This window comes from Pleurodeles waltl, chromosome 8 (genome assembly GCF_031143425.1).
Source record: "Pleurodeles waltl isolate 20211129_DDA chromosome 8, aPleWal1.hap1.20221129, whole genome shotgun sequence".
NCBI classification, from domain to species: Eukaryota; Metazoa; Chordata; class Amphibia; order Caudata; family Salamandridae; genus Pleurodeles; species Pleurodeles waltl.
In genome coordinates this window covers 1,150,750,040-1,150,762,585 of record NC_090447.1, presented here as the reverse complement: position 1 = coordinate 1,150,762,585, position 12,546 = coordinate 1,150,750,040, and positions in this window count along the sequence as shown.

The window sequence follows — 12,546 nt, the reverse complement described above, 5'->3', positions numbered from 1 at the left end:
GGAAACACCCTTCCATGAGGATGCCGGCTCTGAATGGAGCCGGCGGAGTGGAAGGGGTGCGACGGGTGCAGTTGCACCCGTCGCGATTTTCAGTGTCTGCATGGCAGACACTGAAAATCTTGGTGGGGCCCTGTTACGGGGGCCCCATGACACCCCATACCGCCATCCTGTGCCTGGCGGCCAAAACCGCCAGGAACAGGATGGCGGTATGGGGGTCAGAATCCCCATGGCGGCAGGGCAGCGGAAAACCGGCGGTACACCGCCGGTTTTCCGTTTCTGACCGCGGCTGTACCGCCGCGGTCAGAATGCCCAAAGGAGCACCGCCAGCCTGTTGGCGGTGCTCCCGCCGTCGTTGGCCCTGGCGGATTTTACCGCCAGGGTCAGAATGACCCCCATAGTAATGTGTTTTATATGTCCTAACAGTGAAATATTGCTAAATTAGTTTTTCACTGTTGCAAGGCCTGTCCCTCTCATAGGTGGGGACTACCTTTAAATCTGATTAAAGTGTAGATTCTATTTGGGAGCGGATAGATATGTGGAGTTTGGGGTCTCTGAGCTCACAATTTGAAAATACATCTTTTAGTAAAGTTGATTTTAAGATTGTGTGTTTGAAAATGCCACTTTTAGAAAGTGAGCATTTTCTTTCTTATACCATTTCTATGCCTGTTTGTGGATTCCTTGTCTGGGCCAGTTTGACAGTTGGGCTGGTTGCACCTCACACTAGACAGTGACAAAAAAGGACCTGGAGTGTAGTCTGCATTCCCTGGTGAGCCATCTGTGCTAGGAGGGGGGGGAGAGGAGTGGTAACTTACACCTGAAAGGGCTGTGCCTGCCCTCACATAATTCAGTCTCCAACCACCGGGTGAGTGTCTGGGGCCTGGCCTGGGCAAGGCAGGATGTCACAATCAAGAGAGACTTTGCTTTGAAGTAGTCCTACTTCAAGGGAGAAATTGGGTATAAGAAGGCCACCCAAACCCACAGACTTTAAAACACTTCTGGAAACCAAGAGAAACCTCTGCCTGGAGAAGAGCTGAAGAGCTGAGGAAGAAGAGCTGCCCTGCCTGTGACTGTGCTTTGTGGAGCTATCCTGCAGTTGCTGCTTCTGCCAGAAGAGGGCAAAGACTGGACTTTGTGTGCCTTTCATTTGAGAAGAGCTCTCCAAGGGCTTGATTTAGAGCTTTCCTCCTATTGTTTGAAGTCTCAGGGACAGCAAAGACTTCTCTCTGCCAGCACCTTGAGTCTCTGGAGAGACTCCTACTCTGCCCTGTGGTGCCCATCTAGTTCCTGGGACCCTGAAAGGAAATCCATGCACAGAGCGCTGTGCAGGGGAAAGATCGATGGGACTCCGATCTGCGGATGAAAAAACGACGTGCCGCCGGCTTCGTGGCTGAAAATCTGCGCTCACCTGTAATGTGGCCAAAGAATTGATGCACGGAGCTGGATAAACGACGCGCAACATCGCGTACTGAGGTTGGGAGATCACAACCCGCGCTGCGTGGTTTTCGGATCATCGTGCAGCTGGATTTCCGACGTGAGCACCGCTGAGCATGTAAAAACAACGCAAGGCCTACCCAGACCCGAGAGTGCTGACCAGATCTACGCATCGCTCTCCTCCGGAGAGAAGAAACGACGCGCCCGACCCAACTCAAGGAGAAATGACGCAAGGTCTTGCTCGTGAGTGAAATTGATGCATTGCAAGCCCTTTTTGATGCACACTCGCCCATGCAGGGTTATTTTTTACACACCCAAGGTACATTTTCACGCTGACAGTGTTAGTGTGTGTTTTAAACCACATAAAGACTCTTTTTGCTTTTTCATTGATAACTTGACTTGTGTATTGTGGATTTTTGTCATTATGGTCTTGTTTTGTTTAGATAAATATTTTCTATTTTTCTAAACCTGTGTTGTGTCATTTTGTAGTGTTTTCATTGAGTTACTCTGTGTGTTGGTACAAATACTTTACACCTAGCACTCTGAGGTTAAGCCTACTGCTCTGCCAAACTACCAAGGTGGTAAGCAGGGATTAGCTGACGGTGATTCTCTTTTACCCTGACTAGAGTGAGGGTCCTTGCTTGAACAGGGGGTAACCTGACTGTCAACCAAAGACCCTATTTCTAACAGTGTGCCACCAACCAAAGTAGCGTGACCAACATGTAATAGGCCTGGTAGTGCAGCCCAAAGTAGGGCGCCTGCTACCCCTGGTGCATACCCTGGAGAGTGGAGCAGGTGGTAGGCAGAAAGCAGGGCAGATACACAAGGGTGTCCCATGCCCTGGTAGGGGAGAACACCCCACGTGGGTTTCCCTACAGAGGAGATTATCTCTTCCTTGAGGTTTTGCCGATCCTGTTTCAGTGGCCTTAGGGCCCTGGACACTTTCCCACTGTAAATACAGTGGGAAAGTGTGCTTACGTCCTCCCTTAATGAGTTAGGAAGGGACACCTACTAGTATCTGCACACTTGCACAGTGGTGTTTTCATGTACATACTGAGCTTGGTTGGCACAACTTGACAGTATGTGCACACTTGCACATTATGATTTTTATATATCTACAGAGCATGACACAGCTGGCCTATATGGGTGCACTTGCACCCTTGAGGTGTTCTCAGGCTTGTGCATGCACCAGGGCATATATGCCCACAGAGTGAACAATGCCCATGTGAATTTTCACTGCCACTGAGAGCTGTCTGCCCATAGGTTAATGTGGGGTAACATTCATAATTAGCCTTATTTAGAATAGTGGGTTGCAGTGAAGCAGCCTCATCATGTTTACTATCATTAGATTCCTAATGACAAACCCGTTTACAATTGTAAAAGAAGTTTTGTCAGTAATACCTTGGAAACGGCACTTCTAGAAAGTGTACATTTCCATGTTCTAACATTCCTTTTGTGTGTCTTTTCCATTCAAGTTTCATTGCACTGGGGGGTAGGGAAAAACACATCTGTGCATTCCCCAGCAACATCTATGAAACTTGAACAACCAAAACAACAGACCTCTACCATCTGAGGGCCTGGCTGGATAGATGGAAGAGAGAGGTTTTGACGCTTGGCCTCTCGGAACCAGATCATGGCCCCACAAAAGATAAGGATCTACATTCTAAAGCCCCATGGCAGACATGACTGTAATTTAAGGGTGAGCTAGCTGTGGTTCAAAGGGGTACCCTTTGAACCACCCCTAAGACCACCATCTACTGTGTCATCTGGAAAGCAGTGCCCTCCTACATGTCTGCGTCATCTGCTGGATTCCACCTGGTAGCACCGGTGTGAGCATCAAACTAGGTATTGGACCTGGAGACTGGATTTGCCTGGTGCGGACCCGCTGTTGTCAAGTGTGCTACATTTCTCTTGTGCAACCACAGACTGCATGCTCATTGCGTGAGGTGTCTGTGTCATTGGTTGCAACCCACAGAGGTGGGGGCGTACCCAGAGCAGTACCACATGCTTGCGGTACCACTTAACTGGTGCCTCTGTGTTTGTGTGGTGCAGCTCAAGTCACCACGCACCAGGCATTGTGCTCATTCCACAGAGGTGCAGAAGGATAACTGATTGTGTGTTCAGAAGTGCCTGGGGTGGCTCAAGTCATCACTCACCAGGCGTGGTGTCTGAGTCCAGGAAGGAGCTGCATTGGTAAATTTTAATGTGCAGTGGGATTGTCTGGTGGGACTCAAGTCATCGCACACCAGATGTTCTGCCTCATTCGAGGGAGGCACAGCAGTGGTAACTTTTTGTGTGCAGCAGGATTGTCTGGTGCAACTTAAGTCATTGTGCACCAGATGTTGTGCCTCATTCCAGAGAGGCCCGGCAGTGGTAACTTTTCATATGCAACAGGATTGTCTGGTATGACTCATTCATCATGCATCAACATTGTGCCTTATTCCAGGGAGGCATGGTAGTGGTAATTTTTTGTGTGCAGTTGGATTGCATGGTGTGACTCAAGTCATCACGGACCAGACGTTGTGCCTCTATTCCAGGAGGCACTGTCTTGGAAATGTTTTGTGTATAAGTGGAATTGTCTAGTGCAAATTAAGTCCCCGTGCACCACAGGTTGGGCCACATCCAAGGGAGGCGCTGTATTGAGCACTTTGCGCCTGTGTTCAGAAGTGTCTGTTGCAACTCAGGTCATCACGCACCAGAACTTGTGCACATGCCAGGAGGGCATGGAATTCTGTAACGAGCCGCCTGGACTACGGCAACACCCTCTACACTGGGACCACCGCCAAACTCCAAAATCGCCTGCAACGCATTCAAAACGCCTCGGCCCGCCTCATCCTCGACTGGTTGTGCCACTCAGATAAGTAGCTCTGTAATCATGTCTCAGACCTGCCATTGCAGTGTCTGTGTGTTCAGTTTTAACTGTAAATTCGATTTGGCAAGTGTACCCAGTTGCCAGGCCTAAACCTTCCCTTTTCTAACATGTCAGACACCCCTAAGGTAGGCCCTAGGTAGCCCCAAACACAGGGTGCAGTGTATGGTTAAGGTAGGACATATAGGGGGTCATTCTGACCCCGGCCGGCGGCAGAAGCCGCCGGCCTGGCTAGAACCACCAGAATACCGCTGCGCGGTCAAAAGACCGCCGCGGGTATTCTGGGTTTCCCGCTGGGCTGGCGGGCGACCGCCAGAAGGCCGCCCGCCAGCCCAGCGGGAAACACCCTTCCATGAGGATGCCGGCTCTGAATGGAGCCGGCGGAGTGGAAGGGGTGCGACGGGTGCAGTTGCACCCGTCGCGATTTTCAGTGTCTGCATGGCAGACACTGAAAATCTTGGTGGGGCCCTGTTACGGGGGCCCCATGACACCCCATACCGCCATCCTGTGCCTGGCGGCCAAAACCGCCAGGAACAGGATGGCGGTATGGGGGTCAGAATCCCCATGGCGGCAGGGCAGCGGAAAACCGGCGGTACACCGCCGGTTTTCCGTTTCTGACCGCGGCTGTACCGCCGCGGTCAGAATGCCCAAAGGAGCACCGCCAGCCTGTTGGCGGTGCTCCCGCCGTCGTTGGCCCTGGCGGATTTTACCGCCAGGGTCAGAATGACCCCCATAGTAATGTGTTTTATATGTCCTAACAGTGAAATATTGCTAAATTAGTTTTTCACTGTTGCAAGGCCTGTCCCTCTCATAGGTGGGGACTACCTTTAAATCTGATTAAAGTGTAGATTCTATTTGGGAGCGGATAGATATGTGGAGTTTGGGGTCTCTGAGCTCACAATTTGAAAATACATCTTTTAGTAAAGTTGATTTTAAGATTGTGTGTTTGAAAATGCCACTTTTAGAAAGTGAGCATTTTCTTTCTTATACCATTTCTATGCCTGTTTGTGGATTCCTTGTCTGGGCCAGTTTGACAGTTGGGCTGGTTGCACCTCACACTAGACAGTGACAAAAAAGGACCTGGAGTGTAGTCTGCATTCCCTGGTGAGCCATCTGTGCTAGGAGGGGGGGGAGAGGAGTGGTAACTTACACCTGAAAGGGCTGTGCCTGCCCTCACATAATTCAGTCTCCAACCACCGGGTGAGTGTCTGGGGCCTGGCCTGGGCAAGGCAGGATGTCACAATCAAGAGAGACTTTGCTTTGAAGTAGTCCTACTTCAAGGGAGAAATTGGGTATAAGAAGGCCACCCAAACCCACAGACTTTAAAACACTTCTGGAAACCAAGAGAAACCTCTGCCTGGAGAAGAGCTGAAGAGCTGAGGAAGAAGAGCTGCCCTGCCTGTGACTGTGCTTTGTGGAGCTATCCTGCAGTTGCTGCTTCTGCCAGAAGAGGGCAAAGACTGGACTTTGTGTGCCTTTCATTTGAGAAGAGCTCTCCAAGGGCTTGATTTAGAGCTTTCCTCCTATTGTTTGAAGTCTCAGGGACAGCAAAGACTTCTCTCTGCCAGCACCTTGAGTCTCTGGAGAGACTCCTACTCTGCCCTGTGGTGCCCATCTAGTTCCTGGGACCCTGAAAGGAAATCCATGCACAGAGCGCTGTGCAGGGGAAAGATCGATGGGACTCCGATCTGCGGATGAAAAAACGACGTGCCGCCGGCTTCGTGGCTGAAAATCTGCGCTCACCTGTAATGTGGCCAAAGAATTGATGCACGGAGCTGGATAAACGACGCGCAACATCGCGTACTGAGGTTGGGAGATCACAACCCGCGCTGCGTGGTTTTCGGATCATCGTGCAGCTGGATTTCCGACGTGAGCACCGCTGAGCATGTAAAAACAACGCAAGGCCTACCCAGACCCGAGAGTGCTGACCAGATCTACGCATCGCTCTCCTCCGGAGAGAAGAAACGACGCGCCCGACCCAACTCAAGGAGAAATGACGCAAGGTCTTGCTCGTGAGTGAAATTGATGCATTGCAAGCCCTTTTTGATGCACACTCGCCCATGCAGGGTTATTTTTTACACACCCAAGGTACATTTTCACGCTGACAGTGTTAGTGTGTGTTTTAAACCACATAAAGACTCTTTTTGCTTTTTCATTGATAACTTGACTTGTGTATTGTGGATTTTTGTCATTATGGTCTTGTTTTGTTTAGATAAATATTTTCTATTTTTCTAAACCTGTGTTGTGTCATTTTGTAGTGTTTTCATTGAGTTACTCTGTGTGTTGGTACAAATACTTTACACCTAGCACTCTGAGGTTAAGCCTACTGCTCTGCCAAACTACCAAGGTGGTAAGCAGGGATTAGCTGACGGTGATTCTCTTTTACCCTGACTAGAGTGAGGGTCCTTGCTTGAACAGGGGGTAACCTGACTGTCAACCAAAGACCCTATTTCTAACAGTGTGCCACCAACCAAAGTAGCGTGACCAACATGTAATAGGCCTGGTAGTGCAGCCCAAAGTAGGGCGCCTGCTACCCCTGGTGCATACCCTGGAGAGTGGAGCAGGTGGTAGGCAGAAAGCAGGGCAGATACACAAGGGTGTCCCATGCCCTGGTAGGGGAGAACACCCCACGTGGGTTTCCCTACAGAGGAGATTATCTCTTCCTTGAGGTTTTGCCGATCCTGTTTCAGTGGCCTTAGGGCCCTGGACACTTTCCCACTGTAAATACAGTGGGAAAGTGTGCTTACGTCCTCCCTTAATGAGTTAGGAAGGGACACCTACTAGTATCTGCACACTTGCACAGTGGTGTTTTCATGTACATACTGAGCTTGGTTGGCACAACTTGACAGTATGTGCACACTTGCACATTATGATTTTTATATATCTACAGAGCATGACACAGCTGGCCTATATGGGTGCACTTGCACCCTTGAGGTGTTCTCAGGCTTGTGCATGCACCAGGGCATATATGCCCACAGAGTGAACAATGCCCATGTGAATTTTCACTGCCACTGAGAGCTGTCTGCCCATAGGTTAATGTGGGGTAACATTCATAATTAGCCTTATTTAGAATAGTGGGTTGCAGTGAAGCAGCCTCATCATGTTTACTATCATTAGATTCCTAATGACAAACCCGTTTACAATTGTAAAAGAAGTTTTGTCAGTAATACCTTGGAAACGGCACTTCTAGAAAGTGTACATTTCCATGTTCTAACATTCCTTTTGTGTGTCTTTTCCATTCAAGTTTCATTGCACTGGGGGGTAGGGAAAAACACATCTGTGCATTCCCCAGCAACATCTATGAAACTTGAACAACCAAAACAACAGACCTCTACCATCTGAGGGCCTGGCTGGATAGATGGAAGAGAGAGGTTTTGACGCTTGGCCTCTCGGAACCAGATCATGGCCCCACAAAAGATAAGGATCTACATTCTAAAGCCCCATGGCAGACATGACTGTAATTTAAGGGTGAGCTAGCTGTGGTTCAAAGGGGTACCCTTTGAACCACCCCTAAGACCACCATCTACTGTGTCATCTGGAAAGCAGTGCCCTCCTACATGTCTGCGTCATCTGCTGGATTCCACCTGGTAGCACCGGTGTGAGCATCAAACTAGGTATTGGACCTGGAGACTGGATTTGCCTGGTGCGGACCCGCTGTTGTCAAGTGTGCTACATTTCTCTTGTGCAACCACAGACTGCATGCTCATTGCGTGAGGTGTCTGTGTCATTGGTTGCAACCCACAGAGGTGGGGGCGTACCCAGAGCAGTACCACATGCTTGCGGTACCACTTAACTGGTGCCTCTGTGTTTGTGTGGTGCAGCTCAAGTCACCACGCACCAGGCATTGTGCTCATTCCACAGAGGTGCAGAAGGATAACTGATTGTGTGTTCAGAAGTGCCTGGGGTGGCTCAAGTCATCACTCACCAGGCGTGGTGTCTGAGTCCAGGAAGGAGCTGCATTGGTAAATTTTAATGTGCAGTGGGATTGTCTGGTGGGACTCAAGTCATCGCACACCAGATGTTCTGCCTCATTCGAGGGAGGCACAGCAGTGGTAACTTTTTGTGTGCAGCAGGATTGTCTGGTGCAACTTAAGTCATTGTGCACCAGATGTTGTGCCTCATTCCAGAGAGCCCCGGCAGTGGTAACTTTTCATATGCAACAGGATTGTCTGGTATGACTCATTCATCATGCATCAACATTGTGCCTTATTCCAGGGAGGCATGGTAGTGGTAATTTTTTGTGTGCAGTTGGATTGCATGGTGTGACTCAAGTCATCACGGACCAGACGTTGTGCCTCTATTCCAGGAGGCACTGTCTTGGAAATGTTTTGTGTATAAGTGGAATTGTCTAGTGCAAATTAAGTCCCCGTGCACCACAGGTTGGGCCACATCCAAGGGAGGCGCTGTATTGAGCACTTTGCGCCTGTGTTCAGAAGTGTCTGTTGCAACTCAGGTCATCACGCACCAGAACTTGTGCACATGCCAGGAGGGCATGGAATTCTGTAAACTTTTGGTGTGCAGACAGGATGCCTGGGGCGGCCCACTCATCATGTCCCTGATGTGGTACCTCATGTCCTGGGAGGTGGTGAATTGGTAACTATCTGTGAAGTGGAGTGTCTGGCTTGGCTGGGCACCACTGTGATTAGTCTTTCCCCTTGCTACCCTCCCCCTGTGCATTGCAGACCAATGCCCACTCCGGAAGGTCAGTATGAAGTTCCCTTGAGTGAACTTCCCCACTAGGTATACAACCTCCATTTGCTGACTGTTGCCTGATCAGCCATTCTCCCCTTCTTTCCTCTTACCTTTTCCCCAGGAGCTTCACTAAGTGTAACCACTGGCCATGAGAGGCCTTGTATCTGGGGAAAGGATGCTTCATTTGTAACTCTGAGGGAGAACGGGAATTGGTCAGAGGGTGGAGGAAGGTTTTGGTCCAAGAGGTCTTGCAAGTTCATTTACACCTCACCTCCGCCTTAGGGTGCTGGAAGTGTGCGTATGCCATTGCATGTAGACCAGAGTGGCTGACATCCTTGGCACTGTGTAGGGGTGTGGAGTGAGTGTGCAGTAGTCAGTGGCTGGGTTTGATTTCACCAGGCGGAAACATTGCCATGTATGTTGTTTACTATCGTTTTTCACATTGACGTTTACTGTTGCAGCCTAGGCCAGGGAGCTATTTCAAAAGTGTTATAACCTCTGTATGTAGACATTGCTGCTATCATTGGGAACCGGGAAGCATCCTACAACTGTTTTACATTGAATTGGGGTGATCATTGGAGTGGGTCTCGTGCTGCCAATGTGGTAGCAACCAGTGTGTGCAGGAAGGGAAAGTATAATTTTTCTCCTGTGTAAGTCCTGCTGATTTCATATCAGCACTGTTGGGCCTCATACTATTAGTGCTATTTCTGAATGTGAGTTATGCCCAGATTTACATGATGTTTATGTAGTGTTAACTCATGTGTGTCTTGAATATTAACTTTATTTACATACACCTCGTATGAAGTCTAGTTTGTGATGCTCGGTGTACTTATTGTGTGGTTGTGCTGTGTCAATGCTTTATACATTGCCTCTGTAATAAGCCTGACTGCTCTGTGCCAAGCTAACAAAGGCTGAGCCTAGATTAAACAGTGAGTGTAATCATTCACCCCAAACAGGAGTGATAGGTCAGCCTAAAGCTGAACTCTGACAAAACGGAAGTCCTCATCCTCGGCAACACCCTGTCCGCCTGGGATGACTCCTGGTGGCCCACGGCCCTCGGCACCGCACCGACCCCCACAGACCACGCCCGCAACCTCGGCTTCATCTTGGACCCCCTTCTCACCATGACCAAGCAAGTCAACGCCGTGTCCTCCGCCTGCTTCCTCACCCTCCGCATGCTCCGCAAGATCTTCCACTGGATCCCCGCCGACACTAGAAAAACCGTGACCCACGCCCTCGTCACGAGCCGCCTGGACTACGGCAACACCCTCTACACTGGGACCACCGCCAAACTCCAAAATCGCCTGCAACGCATTCAAAACGCCTCGGCCCGCCTCATCCTCGACGTACCCCGCAACAGCCACATCTCCGCACACCTGAGACACCTGCATTGGCTCCCAGTCAGCAAAAGGATCACCTTTCGACTTCTCACCCACGCACACAAAGCCCTCCACAACAAGGGACCGGAATACCTCAACCGACGCCTCAGCTTCTACGTCCCCACCCGCCTCCTCCGTTCCTCTGGCCTCGCGCTCGCTGCCGTCCCTCGCATCCGCCGCTCCACGGCAGGTGGGAGGTCTTTCTCCTTCCTGGCAGCCAAGACCTGGAACTCCCTCCCCACCAGCCTCAGGACCACCCAGGACCACTCCGCATTCCGGAGACTCCTAAAAACCTGGCTTTTCGAGCAGCAGTAACCCCCCCTTTTCCCCTAGCGCCTTGAGACCCGCACGGGTGAGTAGCACGCTTTATAAATGTTAATGATTTGATTTGATAGGTTCTGCCTGGCTAGCACCTAACCTCAGCCAAAGAGAACGTGTTGCTTCTAACATACCACATAGAACTTTCTTTGACGAAAGTGTTACAGCTTGTGTAAAGGTACCAAGGCTAACATGAGGATTCCAATTTAAATAAAGGAAGACTCTTTTGAAGTTGTGTGAGAAAGACTATAGATCATACCCAGACCGAGGTCTCTCTCAAAATTCTGGTTATTTACATTTGTAACATACACTGAGAAGTAACACTCACATTAATGCTACAGCAACATAGATGTGATGTATACTTTGTCCATGTAACTTGAAACTAAGTGCCTGATTACTAGTTGGGTAGGCCAACAGTCAGCCTGCCAGACCCGTGGGAGGGAGACCATTGCAGAGCTGGTGGTCTCCCTCAAGTCCCACTTACAATGTTTTCACCAGGCTGATCAGTGGTAACCTCAGTATTAGGAGGTTTCCACCAATCAGCCCAGTGAAAAACGTGTGGTGGCTTTGGCCGCGGCTCTTCAGGGAGTGGAGGCCAATGGTGTCGCACAGAGGGTGGCCACAGCACCTTCGGAATGCACACTGTCTACTCTAGCAGATAGTGCACATTCCAAGGGTGCTGGGCAGGGGGCCCAACACTGACTTTCTGCCAGCCTTTTCATGGGAGGGACCCTGCACCGCCATGGCTGACCATGACTTCAACCGCCACCAGCCCGTCGGGATCCATGATCCTGGTGATGGCTGGGGTCCCCTGGATGTCCGACCACTAAGGTCGTAATCTGTCTGAAGACCGCCAAACTCATAATTAGACCGTAAGTCTATGCATGTACAAAACTCTATATATGTGTGCATGATACTTAATAGATGCATGTTTAAAATTATTTTTTTAATTCTGTTTATAGTTTCCAAAATAAAACAACAAGGAAGAATACAAATAACCACAGCAGGTTGCTATATAACCAAGGAAAATAAATGTTGTTATGGCATGGAATATAAAGTCCTAAATATCTTGGTAGCAGAATATTGTGGTAAAATATTTTGATGGGCAAAAATGTTTTTGGACATAATATCACAGGTAAGTATATCTTTTCTGTTTGTACTCCTGTAATTAACATAATTGCTTATTTAATAGTTTGCTAAGTTTAGTAGTAAATATGCTTATGATTATGTCATTTATTGTACCTATGTTTTTGAGGTGTTTATTTTTGCGTTTCATTATTTGTTGTAAACTATGTATTTATTCAGTTATTTATTTATTCATTTATTTATTTATTTATTTATTTATTTTGTGTGCCTGGACTATTTTGGGGTATGAATGAGTAGTATTTTATTGTGGAATCTTACTTTTAATTGTGGGAACTTACTTTTATTTAGGTATAAATTTAATAACAGAATTTACTATGTGTTATGCTTTAAATGTTGGTGTTTACGTATTTGGGTTGTTTTTTTCAATTTCTTTTTCTATGGAATATGGGGTTTATTTGAGGATTGGGTGAGTATTTTAATTATGATATTTTTAGTAACTAGATTTGTTTGGTCTCCATATCAAATAAATATATAAAATTAATGTACATTATTATTTAACATAAACATTTTTGTACTCATTTTTGTTAGTTGGTTTACTGTGCCCTGTTTGTTGCCTTAGGGAGACTCTGCAGGGAGGATGTTAGACTTTTTGCCTTACGCAGGGTCATCCCCAGTCTTTTTGCCTCCTTCCTCCTGGTTTTTCTGACCTCTCGCTGTTGGCTCTAGGACTCTGAGCACTTTATCACTGCTGACCAGTGCTAAAGTGCAGGT